At 38.4% G+C, this 23,791-nt stretch overlaps 1 long non-coding RNA gene and 1 pseudogene across 1 annotated transcript; one reads left to right on the plus strand and one right to left on the minus strand.

Annotated features, from left to right (window-relative positions):
* Window positions 1-1,538: 1,538 nt before the first annotated feature.
* On the minus strand, window positions 1,539-2,482 carry LOC116072007. Its single transcript, XR_004111277.1, has 2 exons — window positions 2,235-2,482; window positions 1,539-1,704 (listed from the first exon to the last, which is right to left on the minus strand). It is a non-coding gene; the product is annotated as an uncharacterized LOC116072007 (long non-coding RNA).
* A 17,186-nt stretch (window positions 2,483-19,668) lies between these two features.
* LOC116073678 lies at window positions 19,669-20,204 on the plus strand (annotated as a pseudogene).
* Window positions 20,205-23,791: the final 3,587 nt, after the last annotated feature.

A 23,791-nucleotide genomic window follows, 5' to 3' on the forward strand; every position in this document is an offset into this window, starting at 1 on the left:
ACTCTGCTTTTGACTTTTATCTGATCCTACGTCATCCCCTGGCAACAGCTATGCACAGGTTGTTAGCAGTCTTTATCTTTTTATACCAGACAGAGGCAGCAACACTGTCAACTTCTCTTTCTGGTTTCCAAAAATACTCCTTCTGGAAGGCACTGAGAAAATCAAAATTTACAAAGGAAAACTCTCCATCTGTCTGCCATTGTTGATGATTACTTTCCAGCTCAAAGTGGCTTCATTATTTCCCAGGTTTGCAATGATATCAGAACAAACCAGCTAGAATGGCTCCTCCCTCTCTTTACAAACTGCTTTAACTTGATCTATCATTCACCTCGATTAGGAAAAGGAGGCACAAACACTCAGCTTAGTTTAACCGGTAAAAACATTTTCTATTCCTCCTCTTTTAATGTCATTATATCAAGATAAAGGTCAGTCTTTGTTGAACTTGCTTTATTCTCAAACTGAAAAGCTGCAGAATAATTATGTGATGATTATCTTACTTTTATTTTACTTTGTTTCATTATCAAGAGATTGTTTTATACTGAAAAATACATTGGATAATAAAATTCTGAATAACTATGACCTCTCACACCACTAGTAAACTTACAAAATGGATTATTTTTTTAATAAAAAATGGATTATTTAACTAAAACTGGCTTACATATAAAACCTCACTAACGTGTTTGCATCAATGACCATTTTTTAAGAACTAATGCCCTTGAGAACAGAGATGAGAGTGGCTTCTTGAATATGAAAAGTCCTGTTTTGTGAGTTCTATCTTCCACATGAGGGTCCCTTTAAGCTGCATGTTTATTCATGGGGCTTGGATTAATTGCTCATTTCATTTTTTTTCATATACTTAAAATTCACTAATGACTTATGTAATGAAGTATTATATAGGTTAATTAATGAATATAATGCACATAAAGGTATTACAAATGCTGTTATTTTATATGTCAGGTGGTTTTTGTTTCTAAATCCAGTGAAACTCAATCTATATTCAATATTTCATATCTGCAGAGAACACAGGTCAACCTGGTGCAGGCTTTTAGACTGTCTGCCTTTCACTGTCTATGAGTCCCTGTGAATCCTGCCTAGTTGATTCTGTGGGTTATGTTTTTGTAGGGACCTTGGCCTCTCCAGCTCCTACAATCCTTCATTGGCGGGGTTCATCCAGCTCCTACAATCCTTCTTTGGCGGGGTTCATCAAGCTCCTACAATCCTTCATTGGCGGGGTTCATCCAGCTCCTACAATCCTTCATTGGCGGGGTTCATCCAGCTCCTACAATCCTTCTTTGGCGGGGTTCATCCAGCTCCTACAATCCTTCTTTGGCGGGGTTCATCCAGCTCCTACAATCCTTCCTTGGTGGGGTTCATCCAGCTCCTACAATCCTTCTTTGGCGGGGTTCACTGAGCTCCACCTAATGTTTGGCTGTGGGTCTCTACATCTGTTGCCATCAGTTGCTGGATGAAGCTTCTCTGATGACAATGATACCAGGCTCTGGTCTATTAGTATCATTAGGAGTCATTTCATCAACTTGTTTATTTATGTATTTTTGCCGTAACTTTTAAATCAAAAGAAAAATTGTTGAGTTACAAGAGTAGATAAGAATATCATAATAAACAAGGTGTAGCTTAATAGGCAGAAAGTACCAGATGTCTATTTAAAAGACAAAAGAGCCTCTGCTACTATGTCCACTGGGTGTCCTATAATGAAATGAAGAAGAAAAACATCAGTTTAACTTTATAATAATCTTGACAGGCAGGCTCTTAATGCCAGAAATGAAGGTAGTAAAATAAGGATGTGATTCACTACAGTTTTTGGTGTTCTATGCCAAGAACTTTGCCTGGAGAAATAATGCAAGATACTATAGCAGAAGAAAATCATTCCTTGAAACATTATTTCACTGGTTTTGAAGTTGGTTTTGAGAAGCATAATGTGGAGAGTGAATATTTATTTTACCAGAAAAAAACAGAAAAGGGGGCTCCAGAACTGAGAGACTGTCATCTTCTAAATACTGAACCCCAAATTCTAATGAGTCACCAGGAAACCTATGGCTGGGCCAAAGTCAGTGGAACATTTCTGTTAATAGGGTAATAAAGGTAAATTGAGCCCACGTAGAATAATCTTGTGAAAAATGTGGGAATATGCAGCTCAAGTGAGTTTAAGAGAAACAGCATTCGTAGACTTTCACCTGAACTACCTGAGAAGCAAATAGCTACCATCACAGAACCACCTTATAACTGAAATGTTCAGCATATCCATGGGAACTCATCTACTGACTTCCAAATCTCCTCCTAGAAAAAAAAAAGAAACACTGGATTATGAACCATCTATAAATACACACTCATTTAAGTACTACCTGTTAGTTATCAATAAGCTTTTCTTTATTGTGGAAAATGTGACTTACATATGAGTTATTTAAGTCATTAAGAAGAAACAAGCATAAAATATAATAAGCATAATCTATAACATAATTAATTCTTCAATTTTTTGCTGTGGGGAAAGCATTCTTTTCTTTCCCTCACTGGCGATTTTTAAGGGTCATTTTATTTGCAAAATGTTAAAACTATATATGTTATTATCTCAAAAGCAGTTGCATCTTTTTAAGATATTAAAACACAAGTCCAACCCAGGCTTGGTGGCACACATAGAACCCTAGCACTTGGGGGCTGAGGTAGGAAGAGTATGCACTGGAGGCCAGCCTGGGCAATATTGTAAGACTTTTTCTTAAAACAAAACTAAAACACACACACACACACACACACACAAAACAAAAGCAAGCATGAGAATTTTATTTTTCACTATAAACTGTAGGCAACTAAATATTTTTAAATCAACTAAATTAAGCATTTATTTAAAATTCAACTAAATAAATTTAACTAAATTAAAATGAGTCAAAGTTGTAAGAATAAAGAATTCTTCAACTGATATAGACTTAAAAGCTCTGATTTTTTAAATATGGTTGATCAGGTGACCAACAACACCGGAAGAACATAGTCTATTGTTATATTTACTTGCTTGTTTGTTTACTTGTTGATGTGAGACAGAGTTTTCTTTGGAGACAGGCTGGCCTTCAACTCAACTTCCCTCAAACTCTGGAATTCTGGGATTAACACTACCAAACTTGGCTGAGGATAATATTTTATATATTCAAATTTTGAGTAAAGTTATCCTTAAGTGATAAAAAATGATTTGGTGTGTCCTGATATATCTGAGATAAGATCAGAATAATTAATATACAACTTATCTTTGTTATATATTAGTTTCTTTCCAGAATCCTGATCTTATTTTACTAAGCCTGACCAAAACAACTTCTAAAATGTCCAAAAGTCCAACATACTCTCAATGTACAAGGATTTTCTGTCAATCATTCAGATAGGTAAGAAGTTCATAAATCTCACAGCAAAGTCTTAGAATGATCTGCAATCAGCTGGGCACAGGTGAACAAATTTAGTAGTTCAAGTTTAACATGCTCTACATAAGTTCCAGGACAGCCAAGGTTCCATGGAAAAACACTGTGTTGGAAAAAAAATGTGTCTGCAATCAATTAGTAACATCAATAATCTGTTAGGCAACATGTCAATTGCTTTGCAAACTGTGAATTTTTATTTCCTAGATGAAATGGCTTGGTCCTTCTACAATAACAGGTCCTCGTATTTATTCTGCCTCTATCCTTGAGACAGAACAGTGTGATCTCTATTCTCACATCTGAACGTCAATTTCATAGTATTTTTTAATCACATAAAAAGTCACCATGATCAAGTAGGCTTTATCCCAGCAATATAGCGATGTAATCCACTACATCAACAAACTCAAAGAAAAAAAAACCACATGATCATCTCATTAGATTCTGAAAAAGCCTTTGATAAAATACAACACCCATTTATGTTAAAAGTATGGAAACATCAGGAATTCAAGGTTCATACCTAAATATAATAAAACCAATATACAGCAAATCAATAGCCAACAATAAACTAAATGGAGATAAACTTAAAGCAATCCCATTAAAGTCAGGGTCAAGACAAAGCTGACCACTCTATACCTACCTATTCAAGTACTCCAAGTTCTACCCAGAGCAATTAGACAACAAAAAGAGACCAAAGGGATACAAATTGAAAAGGAGAAAGTCAAGATATCGCTATTTGCAGATGATATGATAGTATACATAAGTGACCCCAAAATTCTATCAGAGAGCTCCTACAGCTCATAAACAAATTCAGCAAAGTGGCAGGATATAAAATTAACTCTAACTAATCAGCAGCCTTCCTCTACTCAAAGGATAAATGGGCAGAGAAAGAATTAGGGAAGCAACACCTTTCACAATAGTCACAATAATATAAAATATCTTGGTGTGACCCTAACCAAATGAGTGAAAGATCTATATGACAAGAACTTCAAGTCTCTGAAGAAAGAAATCAAAGAAGACTTCAGAAGATGGAAAGATCTCCCATGCTCACGGATTGGCAGTACTGATGTGGTAAAAATGGTGATCTTACTGAAAGCAATCTGCAGATTCAATGCAATCCCTATCAAAATTCCAACTCAATTCTTCATAGAATTAGAAAGAACAATTCTCAAATTCATTTGGAATAACAAAAAACCAGGATAGCGAAAACTATTCTCAAAAATAAAGAAACTTCAGGGAGAATCACCATCCCTGACCTCGAGCTGTATTACAGAGCAATTGTGATATTAAAAAAAAAAAAAAATACTGCATGGTATTGGGACAGAGACAGTCAGGTAAATCAATGGAATAGAAATGAAAGCCCAGAAATGAACTCACACATCTATGGTCACTTGATCTTTAACAAAGGAGCTAAGACCAGTGGGAAAAAGACAGCATTTTCAACAAATGGTGCTGGTTCAACTGACAGTTAGCATGTAGAAGAATGCAAATTGATACATTCCTATCTCCTCGTATAAAGCTCAAGTCCAAGTGGATCAATAAAACTAGATACACTGAATCTAATAGAAGAGAAAGTGGGGGAGAGCCCCAAATACTTTGGCACAAGGGAAAACTTCCTAAACAGAACACCAATGGCTTATGCTTTAAGATCAACAATCAACAAATGGGACCTCATGAAACTGAAAAGCTTCTGTAAGGTAAAGGACACTGTCAATAGGACAAAATGGCAACCCACAGATTGGGAAAAGATCTTTACCAATCCTACATCTGATAGAGGGCTAATATCCAAAGAACTCAAAAAGTTAGACTCCAGCGAACCAAATAACCCTATTAAAAAGTGGAGTACAGCACTAAACAGAGAATTCTCAACCAAGGAATTACAAATGGCTGAGAACACCTGAAGAAATGTTCAACATCCTTAGTCATCACGGAAATACAAATCAAAATGACCCCAAGATTCCACCTCACAGCAATCAGAATGGTTAAGATCAAAAATAGAGATGACAGCAGATGTTGGTGAGGATGTGGAGAAAGAGGAACATTCTTCCATTGCTAGTGGGACTGCCACAGGATAAAATCACTTTGGAAATCAGTCAGGTGGTTCCTGAGAAAATTGGAAATAGTTCTGCCTGAAGACCCAGCTATACCATTACTGGGCATATACCCAAAAAATGTTCCCACATATAACAAGGACACATGCTCCACTATGTTTATAGCAGCCCTATTTTAATAACCAGAAGCTGGAAACAACCCAGACGTCCCTCAACAGAAGAATGGATACAGATAATGTGGTACAGTTACACAATGGAGCACTACCCAGCTATTCAAAACAATGACTTCATGAAATTCTTTGGCAAATGGATGGAACTAGAAAATATCCTGAGTGAGGTAACCAAGACACAAAAGAACACATGGCATGTTCTCACTGATAAGCGGATATTAGCCCAAAAGCTCACAATGTTGATGATTCAACCCACAGACCATATAGAGCTTAGGAGGAAGAAAGATTAGGGTGTGGGTGCTTCAGTACCACCTTGAGGTAGAAACAGGATCATCAACAGAGGTGGAGGGAGAGGGGGACCTCGGAGGGAGAGAGGAGGAGGAGGAAATAAGGGGACAGTATCAGGCACTGGAGAAGATGGGAGAGAGGGGCTCAGTCAGGAAATTGAATAAAAATATGTAGGGGGATGAGGAACTGGGGATAGCCACTGGAGACATTAGAGAAAAGAGAGACTCCCAGGACCCAATGGGATGACTTTAGCCAAAATGCTCAGAGAAGGGAGAGACCACCTCCAGCAGATAGGCACGCCACCCCCATCTCAAAGTTTTTAACCCAAAAATGTTCTTGCCCAAAGGAAGAAAGGGGACAAAAAATTGAGCAGAGACTGAAGGAAGGGTCATCTGGGGACTACCCTACCTGGTGATCCATCCTGTGTGCAGACACCAAGCCCTACATTGTTGCTGTGGTCAAGAGGCGCTTGCTGACAAAAGCCTGATGTGGCTGCTCCTTGGGAGGTCTGTCTAGCAAGTGGCTAATGCAGGTGTGGATGCTTGGAGCCAACCATCACACTGAGCTCAGGGACCCCGTGGTGGAGCTGAGAGAAGGACTGGAGGAGCAGAAGAGACTGCAACCCTGTAGGAAGAACATTAGATGACCAGACCACCCACTGCTCCCAGAGACTAGAAAACCAACCAAGGAGTGCACTGGGAGGGATCCAGGACTCCAGATATATGTAGCAGAAGATGGCCTTGCCTGACAGTAATAAGAAAGGAGGCCTTTGGTCCTGTGGGGTTTGATGCCCTAGCCTAGGGGTATGCTGGAGCAGTGGAGCAGGAGGGGTTGGAGGGTAGGGGAACACCCTCATACAGGCAAAGGGGATGGGGGAGAGGGTAAATGTGGATGGGGAGTTTGTGGAGGGGTAACTGGGAGTGGGATATCATTTGAGATGTAAAAGAATGAAATGATTAATTTAAAAAAAAAAAGCAAAACCTCAAATTAAGAATACTGCCTTACTAGTCAGAAGCTGGAAACAACCCAGATGTCCCACAATAGAATGCATACAGATAATGACGTTCATTTGCTCAATGGGATACTACTCAGCTGTTAAGAACTGAGTTCTGCAGGCAAATGGATGGAATAGAAAATATCATCTTGTGTGAGGTAATTCAGACCCAAAACAACATGCATGGTATGTACTTACTAATAAGTGGATATTAGCCAAAAAGTCCAGAATACCCAGAATACAATCCACAAAACTCAAAAAGGATGTCTCAATCCCACTTGAAAGGGAGAAGAAAGCAATCACAGGAAGAGTGGGAGAGGGAGGGACCTGGGTAGGAAAGGGGACAGGGAGATGAAGAGGGGAAGATGATCAGGTATTGGGTGGGGGAAACAGGACTGAAGCCGTAAGGGCCAGCAGAAAGAATAGAAACAGTCAACCTCGGGAGGTAGGAAGTGGGGGGACCTTCCAGAATCTATCTGAGACCTAGGAGGTGGGAGACTCTCAGGACTCAAAGGGACAGACCTTAGATGAAGTGCTCTACAGTGGGGAGAGGGAACTTGTAGAGTCCGCTGCCAGCAGAAAGACAAGGGCATCAAGTGAGGGATGGGGTTGCCATCTCATAGTCAAAAACTCTGACCGAGAATTGTTCCTGTCTGAAAGAACTACAGGGACAAAAATGGAGAAGAGCCTGAGGAAAAGGAGGTCTAGTGATAGGCCCAAAGTGGGATCCAGCTCAAGGGGAGGCCCCAAGGCCTGACACTATTACTGAGGCCATGGTGTGTTCACAAAAAGGGACCTAGCATTACTGCCCTTGAAAAACCCAACAGGCATCTGGAAGAGTCAGATGCAGATATCTGCACCCAACCAACGGACAAAAGCTGCTGACCCTTGTGGCTAAATTAGAGAAAAACTGGAAGAAGCTGAGGAGGAGGGCAACCCTATAAGACCAGCGGTCTCAATTAACCTGGACCCCCAAGATCTCTTAGATAGTGGGCCACCAGCCAGGCAGCATAAACCAGCTAATATGAAGTCCCCAAAACATATACAACTATACAACAGAGGACTTCTGGGTCTGGACTCAGTCAGAGAAGGTGCACCTAACCCTTAAGAGACAGGAGGCCCCAAGGAGTGGGGTGTTCTCAGGTGCGCTGGGCAGTGTGGGGAGACATCTACATGGAGACCGGTAGGAGGAGGTATGGGATGTGGAACAGTCAAAGGGTAGAAAGGGAGGGGGGAACATCTGGGCTGTAAAAAAAAGATTAAATAAAATTAAAAAAAAAAACAAATAAAAAGAATACATTGTTACTTAACACAACACCCAGCAATTCCAGTCCTAAATATTTTAGCCAAGGAAAATAAACAGGTATTTCCTAAAACACCATCACAATTTATTCATTGTAATTTTATCAAAAAATAGAAAAATCTCAAAAGCCCACATGTTCAATAAAGAAGACTATTAATAAATGTACATTCATACAGTGTGAATCATAAAAATTATAAACTGAAAAATAAAACTGCTAATAGTTAGATTAGCAAGGATGAGTTTCACATGCACCGTACTGAGATAAAGAACCAGGATACAAAGGAGTGGTACTCTGGCTACATTTGCATGAAGTCCTAGAAAACACAGAGAAACTAAACCACTGTGAGGAAAATCTGAGAAGTGGTTGCCTCCAGTAATGGAAGGAAGCTTAGAGAGGGAATTTTGGTGCTACCTAAACTGATTTATATCCTAATAGGGCCATGCACTCCCTGTGTAAATAAATTTGTCAAAATTTTATATAATGCATTTAAAGTTTGTATGTTTTATTATATCTAGATTTTACTTGTAAACAATATTTTAGATTAAAAAATAAAATTTGATAACTTATTGTTATTCACTGTCAAGAACCATTTCATCATTCTGGCACAAACTATAGCTGCAGAAAGCTGTTTTCACTGCAACAGAGTAAATGTGCTTTTTTTTTTCTATTTTCAGCTTTGAAACTATGCCTATAATCCAAACATAAAATTCAGTTATAAAGTATAAATTAAAAATTTTGAAAAACTGCTGCTAATATAAAATAGAACTTTTGAAACAGAGAGAAATATGAATAGCTTTGGCTGAGAGAATATGGAAGACAGAGTTGTGATGGTTTTCAAGGAAGGGTTATTAGTGTTATTTTACACATAAGGATTTGAGATACTAAAGATAACACTTTACACTGCTAAAGCTTATATGTATCATGTGTATGTATATACATGCATATATATACATATGTGTATTTATGTATATACATATACAAAAGAGTTTAAGTGAAATTACCATGCTATGGGACAACACCATACACTAACAAATAAAAACCCATTTCCAGGAATGAGTTACTTCCATAGGAGTTGCTAGCCAGTGAGATTCCATAGATCCTCACACTGTATAGACTATTGCCGACTCTTGGTAACCCTTCAGAAATTAATGACAAAACCCTATTGCTAAAAACACAATGTACTTGAGCCATACATTGAACATGGAGAACTCAAACTGGTATTGACCTGGAAACTTCCTTTTTACTGGTTTGGTTAGCTTTCATAGTACTGGAATGTGCTCTGTACACTACCAGAGGGGAAAGTAATGAATAATCTTAAAGAACAACAATAATTCCAGGCCTGTCAAGACATGCCCACTGGTGCAGCAACATCATGAGCACTATTAGAGTAACCAACAACTTTCTGACTGGATTAAAGGCTCTCTCCATAAGAATAAACTCATACCTGGCAAGGTTTTGAAGACCAAGAACTTGTGACTAAACAGGTCTCCAGGGAAGAACATGTTATTATAACTATCAAATGGACATAGTTTTAAACCAGCTCCTAATGCCTTATTGATATACCCATAAATTAGAACATGACTCAGACTCCATCAAGTAGAGCTCCTTTTACAGTAAATGGTGATTAACAGAGAAACCCACAACTGATAACGGTGCAGAAAATGAGAGACAGCACAATGCTTAGCATATCTACATCACACTCCTTCCTTCCAAGACTCAGGTGTCATTGCAGAAGAAGTGATAGGAAGATCATAAGAACCAGAGGTGACAGATTACTATGATGAAACACCGGTTTCCATACTTTACAGGGAAGTTACACAAAACTTATAAGAGTTGTGACAGTATGCACAAGACCTATGCCAGACAAAATTCCAGCATGTAGGAACATGAGGTTCCACCCATAACTGAAGAGCTATTGGTAAATGATAACTTCCAGAGAGGGAGTGTTAATGTTCTTTAAGGGTACATAGCCTGTGATGTGTCAACCATGTTCCATGGATAGTGACACACCCAAGTGTACATATATAGGCAGCCCTAATTGTACTTGTGTTTATGAAGAAAGTGAGGACACCAAATTGAGTAGATATGGAATGGGAGAGAGGGAGTGTAGGAGAACTTGGAGGATGTGTGCATATGATCAAAATATGGTGTATGAAATTATCAAGGAATTAGTGTTAAAAAATTAAAACCAAAGCAAATCAAATGGAATTGTCAGTATATCGTTTTAAAATCTGAAATCTGGCAGAATAATTAAAACTAATGAGATAATTTACAAATGGGGTCAGAGAGGAATGGACTGTAAAGCTGGTGGTAGCCAACCCACATCTCTTATGCTGAAAGACAATTGGTATTGTCCTTTGTTGGTGAGTTGGAAAATGTTGGTACCTACATAATATTTACCTTTGCTTGAGCTAAACTGAAGAGAAACTTAGATCTATTTACAAAGACTGCTTCTCAGGGAGGAGACTGAAGGTAGGGAAGGACATTGCATGTACCTGTGCTTTTCACTATTTGATTTCTTTACCTTGTCAAAACATTAATTAAAAGTGCTAAAATCAAGAATGCTTGGTGTGTTTCTCAAATGGTATATTAAAGAGGATGCCTTTTCTAAATTAACTACTATCCCTCAAACAATGTCCAGATACCTTTTGAAAATGATAAGTAAAATTCTCATGTTTTCACCTGCATTTGAGATGCAAACTGGGTATCATCGTCACCCTCAAATATTTCTGTGTGTTCGGACTTATGTTAGAGTCCTCACTGTGGAGTGGTGACACTAGGCACCTACTTAACAAAACATATTCTCTGAAGAAGAAAAATATTGTAGGCAAATGTATGGGCACTTGCTGAGTAGCAGCATCCGAACCGCTGTTCTAATGGCAAGGAAGAGCAAACTTCCTCCTCAGCTAGAAGAATGTGTGAGGTGAATTTCTTTCTCCATCAAAACAAGCCAAGACCAGAAAAGACAGAAAAATAGGTTCCAGGTGAGAATTCTCTCAGGGAGACTTTTATGACACAAAAGAAGGCAAAACACATTCATTTTCCTTTCCTCCCAGCTGCTCTAATGGCGTAAAGGGCTGCTGTCCTGCGCAAACGCATCTGCTTGCAGACTGGCATCTGCAGCCGATTGCCTCCAGGTGTTAGATGAAAGAAGATCCTGAAAGTCAATGCAGGCTGGAAGCCTTGCTTCCAGGAACAGGTGCTAGTCTGTGGAAACCTGCAGACCTATGCAAGTATATTTTGAGAAATAAAGTTGAAATCAAGTCCCTAAAACAAAACAAAAAAATGGTGAAATTTTAATAATGGGAAAGTACTTATAGCCCACTTTACATTTAGAACATATTTAATAAAGCATCTATGTGGTTCAAGGATAAAATTGCGTGTTCTATTTCTTCTCCAGGAAGAAATGATCTGTCATTGATGCCAGACATTTTGTAGTTGCTATGACAACTGGACTATATGCTGTGAACTTAGGGATCCCTAGGGGACAAATCCATTTAGGATGAAGCAACTAGGGAACACTCAACTAGTGATGGCACTAGGAATGACTAAATCATATTTTACATATGAGGCTTTTTTATCTAGCCTTTTTTTAATGTTATAAAATTGACAAAATAAAATAATGTTACATTACAAATATCCAAGTGACCTTATTTCTCCCAAGAATATTCCCAAAATGGAATGGATTTAGCTAGAGATAATAAAACTAGATACCTTACTTTTCTATTAAATATAAGTACATATGTATGACCTAGCTGTCCCACTGAAGGGCTTCTTGCAGTACCTCTCTATTCTATCACAAGTTCTAATAGAGTAAATTAGCCAAAAACCATAGTGGTAGTCAAATACAAACTTTGTTGCATATATTAATTATTTACAATCTATGCATGTTTACTTAAATTGTTTTAAGAGTAAAATCAGACTATGACAAAAAAAGCCAACATTTTTAGCTTTTATTTATCTTCCCTACTAAATGTTAGGTCTTTTGACAATAGCAGATGCTATTTTTCTTGTACTTATTTATTACTTAAATGCAAAAATTCCACTAGTTCAGAGCAGGAAAAAATGTTCAAAGCAAGATAGATGCTTACCTTAACTTTAAAAGACCTAGGACATGAGCAGGGTGATAGGTCACATATAAAGCCATAATATACGTTGGCACACAAGTAAGATGTGATAAGATATGAGAAACTGGAAGAATTGTTGCAAAGTATAAGAACCTACAAGTTCATGAAGAAGATAACATTTAAGAAAAAGTTGTGGAATAGAAGGGCTGGAATGATTTATGGCATATGCATACCATAAATATATATGTATATATGTGTATATATGTATAAATATTATATATATATGTATGTACATATATATATAATCTAAAGCAAGCAGGCAGATAACTCCTATGGCAATTAACTTTTAGTAAGAGAAGAATATGTCCTTACCAGGATGATAAAGCAGGAAGTAGGTCATATAAGAATTGTCACTATTCATCCATGAGATATGCCTATCAGCAAAAGCCAAAAGAAACAATTGGAAAATGAGCAACAAATATTATACTTTATAAGAGTAAAAAACCATCATATTGCTTCCAGCATCTCAAATGTATTAAGTACAATATTTTAGGTATTTGTGGATCAGCTATTCACCATAACAATCCTGTTGAATAAATGCTATTCCTCTTCCCAACTTAGAGGTAAGTAAATTGAGACAAGAAAGTGGTAAATTCAGAATTCAAATGTAGACACCTGGATCAAGAACAGAGATATCATTAAGCCCCTTCATTTGACAGTGTGAGGGGAAATCCCATTGACAATAACAGAACTGTCTGTGAGATTGTTGGTAATCAACTTAACATAGTGCGGTGGGAGTGGGGAGGGTGGGTACATTGCCTTGGAGATGGGAGTGAAAGGGGGAGGAGGTATGGGAGGAAGTCAGAGGGTGGACCAGGAGGGGGATAATGACTGGACTGTAAAAAAAGATTAAAGAATAAAAAAAAAGAGAAATGTTAAGAATTATAGAAATGTAACAACGTGAGGATAGCACTGTTTCATCATTTGTGGATGGTTTCAGTAAAAATCCAATAAAAATATCAACTTTTAATTTACTAAGAATACTGTTAGGTGTGTGCCTGAAATACACCAAGTCTACACAAACAGAGATAGTAGCACATCTATGTTTAGATAGCTAAAATATAGAGTCTGTCTTGATGTTATTTATCAGATGAAGAAACTGTGGCAAATGCAAAGAAAAATGAAATCACAATACATGCTGGGAAAAAGGATGGAACTGGAGATCATTTTGCCATGCAAACGAAGACAGACTGAGAAACACAAATACCACTTACTTTCTTTCATTGGCAGGACCTGAATTTAAAATTATATTTAGTGTATGTGCATTTATATGTGTGTACTTACAGGTTATGAAACTAGAAAAAAAGTGTCATGAGAGTCAGAAATCTTGAGGGTTGAAAAAAATAGGCAGCATAAAGGGATATTTGTAGAGTCTTGGATCAAGAAATCAATAAGAAAGCAAAATAGAGAATAACTGGGCAAAGACAAGTAACCAGTTAGAGGTTATCACATAGGTGGAGGGAGGGGCACTGGAGAAGGAGAATGAATGAGAACAAAGGATGACATGGGTGCATGAAGACACCATAACAAAACATGTCCCTTTGCTAAGGTAAAAATTAATAAAAATATTAATAAAAAATTAATAAAAAAAATTAGACTTATCTTTTTCATTCAAAGAACAAAATCCAAGACTGACACATATAAAATGGTTAAAATAATATGACATTTGTACACAAAAAGATGGAGCAATGAAATAAAATTAAGAGCCTCAAAACAACCTGAGCATGACAGAAGGATTTAATATATGGCATTGCAATGCAATGAGTGAAGAGAATTCGACTCAAGGGACGCATGTATATGTTTACAGCTATACCTGAGTGGAGGCTGAGGAGGGAAGGCTCCAGGTTCAAGATAAGTTTGAGAAACTTAGTAACATCCTATCTCAAAAAAACTTAGTGTATATCAGATTTAAGATATGACCCAAATGCCATCTGTCTACATCTGTAACAGCCATGTGTTACATGATATCTCCGTATTGTTCTGTAGCTTTAAGAGACTTTAATAGTTCTAGAAGTTTGATGATGATTTTTCAAAGCTACTATACTTCCATAGATTGACCATGTTTTCTGATTATTTAAATGCACAAATTTCCTACCTCAGACCATTCACTCAGGGAAAAAGAAGAGTGGAATCTAATCCATATGCTCAGGAATTCACAATATGATATGACAGCCCTAAATTCCTCTGAGGAAATTCTACCAAGAAATTACTACAGGGTTAACTTCATAGTTGTTACTTAAAGCATCACCTCTTTGTCTTTGAATGTCTTGTAGAAACAAATATCTACCTATTGATTATCATCCTTATTTTCCTAGCTTCATAATTCTTGGTAATACACCTCTTTCACCATTTATGTTCTAAATGTTAAATTCTTTTGAAAGACAAATATCCCTGTACATTAAATATACTCACAATATTTTTCACTTTAACATTTCCTTGACTAGACTAAACCTGACTCACTGAATAAGAATTTGTGAATGGAAAATCTTTTCAGTGAGTACAAGAAATAGGCATTAATTTATCTGTCGTCCCCATTCTCCAGCATTACACTCTGAAGTGTAACTCACTCTGTACACATATTCATTCAGTGGCCATTACCCTTTTGAGTGAGTTCAAACATTTTCCAAACAACTTAATATGCATTTACAACAAGCTAGAAAAAATGGGATAGTAAGTTATTGGAAAGAACTTTGCAAAAAAAAAAATCTTTTCCCAAGTATTAGAGGAATTTTACAAAAATAAAGTTGAGAGAGAGAGAAAATAAGAGAAAACGGATGAGAGCATCTAGCAGTGCCCGAGGCCTGGGGATATAAGTCAGTAATAGCGTGCCTGCCCCATGAGCATGAAGCCCTGAAAAAAAAGAGTGAACAGGATTGAATTTTGCAAATAAATGTAAAATATTTGTTCTAAAAGTTTTAAATCTGAACAAATGCAATTCTTACTGTTTGGAATTGCCTAGCAGGGAAAGGAATTTTGTTTCTTAGTATGATTAAAGGGTACATGAAAAAATTGTTTTTGAGTATTTATGTGTGTGTGCTTCTGCGTGAACAAATGTATGTGGGTGCCTGTGTCTCTGGATTCATATGGAGGTGAATGGTTAGCAGTGGGTTATTTTCCTCAGTTGCTGTCAACCTTATTTTTTAAGAGACTCTCTCATTGAACATGGAGCTGTGGATACAGTTAGACTGGCCAGGCCTTTAAGCCCCGGGATTCCTCCTGACCTGCCTTCCTCAGTGCATGGATTATTGATGTTTGCTTTCACACCCAGCTTTTAAGAGAGCACTAGAGATCAGAACTCCTTGGCAAAGCAAGCACTTTATCAACTAAGCCATAACTTTTCAACCCATGAGAAAGGATGTTGTTTTTGTTTTCGGCATTGTCTTAAAGATCAACAACTCTCTAGATTATGTTGAAATTTATTACTATTACTATAATTATCTATATTTTGAAATATGAAATATGTGATCAACACAGTTTTGTCTCCAGTAAAATAGCATAATCCTGATCTAGAGTAAAATACAACTTTTGGAATTTAAAATTATAATTACAAATTACAAACTTAACCTACCAAACTACAACTTTCACAATTTTATTCTAAGAAAAGACTATGAGGATGTTTTAAAACATCAAAAATTTTCCTGGTCTTTGGAAACAGATTACCAGAAATAAAATTTCTCTTAGCATTTTATAGTAGTGTGAAAGATATTGTAAAAATATTTTAAGGATAAAATTAGATGCTGGTTTCCAATATTTCCAGTTTTTCAAAATGATTCTTATTTGATATATATGAGTGTGTCTCTACAGCACCATCTCCACAGTGTCTAGAAGAGGGTATTGGATCCCTGGAACAATTGCAATTGGGAGCTGCAATGTGCTGAGATTCAATCTAAGTCCTCTGGAAAAACAGCCAGAGACCTTAAGTGCTGAGCCATTTCTCCAGCCCCACTTCCATATAAATACACTTTTTAAATCCTTAGAAAGGGTCTTTAAATATTAGGAAGAAACACATCATCTACTGATGCTCATAAAAATGTGAATGTTTTTGAGCCCCTTTCCTCACTGTGCTCCACAAAGGAAAATGAGACTCTTTACTGGATAGAGCAAGGTTCTGTCAGATCCCCTTCCAGGATTCTGGCACAAATGGGGACAAAGGGACCAATAGAAAGGATAGCTGGACCTGAGAACAAGCTGCATAAAAGCTTCATGTTGTGCCCAAAACCACACTCTGCAATCTTAGCCTACCACTGTCGTTAGATGGGATTAACATTTCTCTTACCATGAGATGTGTAATCCTTCAGAGAAGAAAAAGAAGATCCAAATGAAAAGGCCTGAAATTTATAGCTGGCACAAATCCAGTCCAACTGAATGCAACTTTTGATACATACTGGTAAATCAGACAACTCAAAAAATCCTTGTCTAAACACTAAGCTCAGATCAGATGTAAGAGGAGGAGATAGATGAAATATAGTATGTATGTAAACCATGGAAAACAGTCATGATTCTAAAAAGGCAAAGTTAAGGAATGCCTTAATTTCTGTTTTCTGTCTGACTGGTGAAAAGACATGGTGTTTTTTTTTTGTTTTTTTTTTTTTGACTCTTCTATTATATTTTTCTCTCTAGGTAACTTTTTTCAAATGAGAAAAGATGTCACTTGGCAGATTGATGAAGATACATAGTAAGAAGTGAGCTCTCTGAAATATTCATGTAAAAGAATAAAAGGACTCCAAGAGGGAAAGGTATGCTAACATTTGACATTCTGCAAGCAATGTACATTTCCACCAAAAAATTTATATATATATACATATATATATGTATATATATACATATATATATGTATATACATACATGTATATACACATTCCATATATATACATATATATACATGTACATATATATATATAAAACGGAATTTGTCTTCTGACATCTATGCATATACCAGGACAGAGATGTACCAACAGACTCTCTCTCTCTCTCTCTCTCTCTCTCTCTCTCTCACACACACACACACACACACACACACACAAAGCATGTATATACTACATTAAATAAATACATAAAATATTTTCATACTTTTTTATTAAAATGACATTCATTTTTCCCTTTCATTTTCTCCCTCAAGCCCCTCCCAAGTCCCATCCTTCCAGCCTCCTCAATGCTCCCACGCCTCTCAGATTGATAGGTTCTTATTCCCAGATTATTATGTTTTCTGAGCAGTCATCAGTTGCCTGTAGTCCTGTAGCTCCTGTCCAGTGTTGTGACATTTCTCATTCCATGTTAGCATGTCTATTTACATCACTATTGTTCGGATCTTGTTTATGCATCCCTTTCATTGATAGACTTCACACAGCAGCCTTCCTGGTATTCTGGATCTTATTATCTTTCCTCCCCTCTTCCGTGATATTTCCTGAACAATGAGCACAAGAGTTGTGATGGAGATGTAGCCATTGAGCCTGGGCACCATGCAATCTATAGATCTCTGCATAACCTCCAGCTATGGTTTTCTGTAATGGTCTCCATTTACTGTAAGAGAAGCTTCTTTGATGAGGATTGGTAGCTACATTTATCTGTGGGTATAAAGATAAGATTGAGAAGGTAATTAGGAATGATGCTAGTCGAGCAAAGTGGTGGTAATAGATTCTCTTCTAATATCCCTACCTTACTGGCCCCGGTTACTTGGCAGTGTTTCTAGTACCAGGCACGATTTCCCTCCTGTTGAGTATGCTTTAAGTTTAATTAGACAACTAACATGTGAGTGCCACTTCTTGCACTTTTGTGAATATCATCTTCATTACTACTCGTTGTATTTCTAGGTGTCATGCCTGGATAGAATTGTGAATTCATTCCATGCCTTAGCAGCTTGTATAGTACTTTATGTTAACATGGAAACTAAATCACAGGAAAGCTTTTAGGTAAAACCTAGCTCAAATAACCTGAATCCTGTGTCTGTCTGACACCTTCTGCAATGGGGGCTTACCTTAAATCTGAGAGGCAGCCAAAAGCCACATCCACAATCGATATTGTTTTGGAAACCACTTGGACTACCATGACCAGGCATATGAAAGGAGATTTCCTCTGCCTGGTACTAGGGGTTTTTTTAGGATAATGTATGATTTTAGGCAAAGATAAAATGTAAGACTGACAACTTGAGCAATCAGGTGTTTGACAAAGGGGCAAACATGTACACTGGAGAAAAGACAGCATTTTCAAAAAAAGTGTTGGGAAAATTGGATGCCCACATGCAGAAAAATGAAATTAAGTTCACATTTATTCTCCTATGTGAAAATTAGCTCAAAGTGGTTTAAAGACCTTAATTTGAAATGTTAAATGCTAAAACTACTAGGAAACAAAACATAGGTAGTACTCTATAATATTTAAATAGTATTAATTATTAGTTAATACTCTTAATTAATAATGTTAATTTTTCTATAATATAGAAAAGGCCTTTCTGAATAAGACTCTAGTTGCTCAGGAATTAAGATCAATTGACAAGTAAAACCTTATAAAACTAAAAAACATCTGCATAGCTTAGCAAAAAATCAACTGAATGAAGAAAAAAACTCAGAATGGGGGAATTTTGCACCTGATAGAGTTAATATCAAGAATATATAAAGAACTCAAAAACCAAAAGTCAAGGAAACAAATGCTCAACTAATACAGAAGTGGAGGCTCACAACCATCCATTGGACTGAGTACAGGGTCCCCAATGAAGGAGCTAAAGAAAGGACCCAAGAAGCTGGAGGGTTTGCAGCCCCTTAGGATGAACAACAATATGAACTAACCAGTACCCCCAGAGCTCCCAGGGACTAAAACACCAACCAAAGAATACACATGGTGGGACTCATGGCTCCAGCTGCATATGTAGCAGAGGATGGCCTCATCAGTCATCAATTGGAGGAGAGGCCCTTGGTCCTCTGAAGGTTCTATGCCCCAGTATAGGGGAATGCCAGGGCCAGGAAGCAGGAGAGGGTGGGGTAGTGAGCAGGGGGAGGGGAGAGGGAACAGGGTTTTTTATCGGAGGGGAAACCAGGTAAGGGGAGAACATTTGAAATGTAAATAAAGAAAATATCTAATAAAAACTAAATAAACAAAATAAAAATACATTAGGGAATCTAAACAGTTCTCTTTACAAGAAATAAAAATGGATAAGAAAGACCTCAAAAAGCATTCATCTTCTTCATCAGCTAGGAAAATTTAAACGGCTTTGAGATTTATCTTACCCCAGTTGGAATGATTAAGTGCAGGAAAACAAAACTGATGCTCTTCTCTCCTCCTCCAGGTGCTTCCTCCAGTCCCAAGCACTGCAGGATCCGCCGGTTACCATGCAGACATGGCCATGTCCAAGAACCACACCACACACAACCGGTCACACAAATGGCACAGAAATGTCATCAAGAAAGCCCAGTCACAGAGATACAAATCTCTTAAAGGGGTTGACGCCAAGTTCCTGAGGAACATGTGCTTTGCGGAGAAGCTCAACAGGAAAGGACTGAAGAAGATGCAGGCCAACAATGCAAAGTGCAAAGCACAGAGGCCATTGCTGCCCTCGGGATACCTAAGGCCGTCAAGCCCAAGATCCCAAAGGGCCCCAGCCACAAACTCAGCAGTCTGGCTTCCATCGCTCACCCAGAGCTTGGGAAGTGGATTCGAAGCTACATGGCCAAGGATCGTAGGCTCTGCCAACCACAGCCCAAGGTTCAAACCAAGGCAGAGGCCAAAGCTCCAGCTAAGGGCCAGACTTCAGCTTCAGCTCAGCCTCCTAAAGGTGCCCAGGCCCCTGCAAAAGGCTCCGTAGAAAAGGCTCCTGCCAATGTGAAGAGGGATGGACTGCTGCGACACACCCACCTACACACTGTTTGCAGATGACCAGCAGAGGACTATGCTGTTTTTACAAATAAACTTGAGGCAAGAAAGAAAAAACTGACAAAAAAATGATGGTTAGTCTGTGAGCTGATGGAATTGCAAATTGAAGCGTGACTGTGGAAATCCACATGGAGAAGTCTCAGAAAGTTAAAAGTAAATCAACCATATGACCCACCTATGCTACTCCCTGGCATGTGAGCCAATGGGCTCAACATCCTACTCCAAACACATTTGCTCAGCCAGGTTTATTGATTCCCCCCTATTCACAATAGCTAGGAAATGGAAAGAACCTAAATGGTCTACAACAAATGAATGGAGAATGAGAATTTGATACATATATGTTACGATATTATTATTCCCACTTCACCAATTTCTGCCACGGAGAATCCCAAGTGCTACACCAAACAGTTCGTCCCAGGCTCAAGGACAGTAAACTTGTCTTGTTCATGCTCTTACATGAACCTCCCTACTCCCCCACCAACTCCTGCCACAGTGAGTGTCAAGTGTCTGCAAATCCTGACAAGTGCCCACAGAGTGACATAAAACTTCAACTCAATGCTTCCTTAAGCATAAAGAACAACCAGTATCTGTTAAATGCTCATCATGTGCAAGAGTGCAGCTCATAAGCCTTTAATTTGTGAAAACGGTGTTCCTATTTTTAAAAGGAGTGATACATTTAAACAAAAGATACTTGCTTCCATTCATATATAAAAAGTCTATTATAACACAAATTTAAAACTACATCCAGTAGTCTCTGCTTCTCTCTGCTTCCAGGTTTCACAGTTTTAGTTATCTGTGTTGTTAACGTCAGCCTGAAAACATTAAATAGGAAATTTCAGAAATAAGACTTGTAAGTTATACTTTTCAAATTGCGTCACTCCATCCTGCTCTGGACATAAATCCACTTTGCCATTGTTTTCACTGTGTACACTATTTAACTCTCAGTGACATCTTGTATCAAGCCCATAGCCTGACATCATGGCTTTTATATTCCAATAACCCTTATTTTACTTCATAGTGATCCTAAACAATATGCTACAAAGGAATTGCCAAGGCACAAAACAAGGACGCTGGATCAACTCTGTGGTGTATGACAGTACAACTGGGCAGATGGAAAAAAAATCAAACTAAAGAAAACACCTCAGTCATGAGAGCAGGAGAGCAGGCCCTGCCCCTCACCTGCTGCAGCACTTAGGAGAGCATCCCTGATGGCTGGAGGAGGACAGAAAGCCAACTCCAGAGAGCTGACCCCTGAACATGACTTGTCAGCCCTATGGTGACATTGCTAAGTGAAAGAGGACCCTCACCTCTCACCAGTGCCACCTACGGCAGGCAGAAGAGATAGCCATCAGAGCAGGACAGTCAGCCCAGCCTCTCACCAGCGGCGCACTCTGGAAAGTAGGATTTGTACCTTAGTGAGCAGCACAGGAAAGCTGTCCCTGGAAGTGGGGGCTGATGTTGAGCCTGCCCTGAGGGTGTGAGTGTGGAAGAGCTGGCCCTGCCTCTTGCCTCTTGTCTGCTAAGCAGTGGTGAGGAAGAAGGACAGAAACCCTCCTCTGCCCTCTTTCCTTACCATATATGGCAGGCAGGATATATCTGGCCCTGATGGTCGTGAGAGTGGGAGAACCGGCCATGTCCCTCACTGGCTGCAGCACTTGGGAGAGTGAGTCAGTATTTCAACTGGGCAGCAGTGTAGAACAGGCCCTGGCACTGGGGGTTGCTGGTGAGATGGCCACAGGGGCATAAAAAACAGGAGAGCTGAAGGGCTGACCAGCTCAGATGTCACTCAGGGTCAGATCCAGGGCTCTGAATTAGCTCAGTAATGAACTGCTGAAGTGTATGAAGGGGCCAGTCCTGTAGATCCTAAACTACAGGATCTCCATTACACAGGGCAACTACAGCATATCCTAGAGGAGTCCATAGGTTTCAATGTATTTATTCAGTAGCAGAAATTAGAAGCCTTGTACCAGACCCATGAGTCACTGAAAGGAACATTTGCAAGAAAAGAAGTATGGACAAAAGGGTATACTGTGGGACACACTGACACACAAGAGCTTCTAAGACACTGTGGGACACACTGACACACAAGAGCTTGTTGGGGAAGGGTTGCAAGGGTGGAAGAAAGGTACAGGGGAGGGGAAGATGAGTGGGATTGCGGTGCATAATGTGAAATTCACACACAAAAAAAATAAAAACTAAAAACTTTTTTTTAAAATTAGAAAATGGAACACCTTGCAATCATCCATACTATTGTCTACATATTGGGATAGATTAAAAGCTATAGATACATAAACTATTTTAAGTAAACATAACATGAAATTTTAGGAAAGGAAAAGTTAGTTTAAAATAATAAGAACAGGATCCTGAAATTCAGTGACCTGGCTTTGTGTTAGTAGATTAGTTTCAGAACTAAGCATTTAAGGAAGCCCGTAGCGCAGGGATAATTACCTAGTAAATTGTCCCATAAATAAATTTTTACTACAACTTGTAGTAGATGTTAATATTCTGCTTTGGCAATGCCCTTCTTTGTTATATGGTATTTTCATTACAACTAAAAATATATTCAAAGAGTGTTTTTATTTGGAGATATTTTAAACGTGGCCTTGGGGTTCCCTCCTGCTCCTTCACCCAGCCCTAAGACTGGTCCCAGTTGCTTATCCAGTGCACTAACCTCTGTCTGATCAGTCTCACCTATACTTTTCCTTACCCTCAGGTTCGGTCACAGTTGTTGCACACAAAGCTCTTTAGACACAGGAGTCACAGTTGCACACAAAGCACTTTACACGAAGGACTTGGAAGAGACTCATGTCTGCTTCTGTAAACCTAGACAAATACTCTTGGCTGCTGAGGTTCAGAACCCTAGAAAAGAAACTGTACAAAACCCACTACTGCCACTTTCCCCAAATGAGTATAATCTCTAACTGGACTCTTAGTGCTGATCCATATACTCTCAGAGAGGTGTAGCACTCAACTGTCACCAAAGAAGTTTCTTTTGGCAACATGTGATGACCACTACTGAATGCCACAATTGATCAAAATGCAGAAAACAGATTATCATGAGGTACCCAGCCTCAGTTGATACATCTGTAACAGAACCCTACATCTAAAACCCAGGAAACATACTTAAGAGGCAGTGGAAATATTGTAAGAGCCAGAGCACCAGGATGCCTCCTGCAAGCTTGTCTTATATGTAAGACAAGCAAGCTGTGCCTATGAAATCTCAACAATATGGTTGCTTAAACAAGTCCTAAAAAAAAAAAATGATACAATTAGTTGACATTCCCACATGGATTGGTGGAAATCTCATAAGGCCCCACCCTTACATGAAGTAGTGCAGGAAATTAATGATTGTTGAGAAGGAAATTCAGTCTTGCCCAGAGATGTTCCTCCTAGTTGATTATCCAATCCCAAGTATCAGTCCAAAATACACATGCATAACAACACTAAATGGACTCAACAGGTTTTATTTTTACACCCAATGCACATGTGTGTGTTTCTCTCTGTGTGTATGCATTTGTGTGCATGTGTGTGTGTTTCTGTGTGTGTGTTTCTGTGTGTGTGTTTCTGTGTGTATGTTTCTCTGTGTGTGT

This window comes from Mastomys coucha, unplaced genomic scaffold (assembly GCF_008632895.1).
Source record: "Mastomys coucha isolate ucsf_1 unplaced genomic scaffold, UCSF_Mcou_1 pScaffold23, whole genome shotgun sequence".
NCBI classification, from domain to species: domain Eukaryota; kingdom Metazoa; phylum Chordata; class Mammalia; order Rodentia; family Muridae; genus Mastomys; species Mastomys coucha.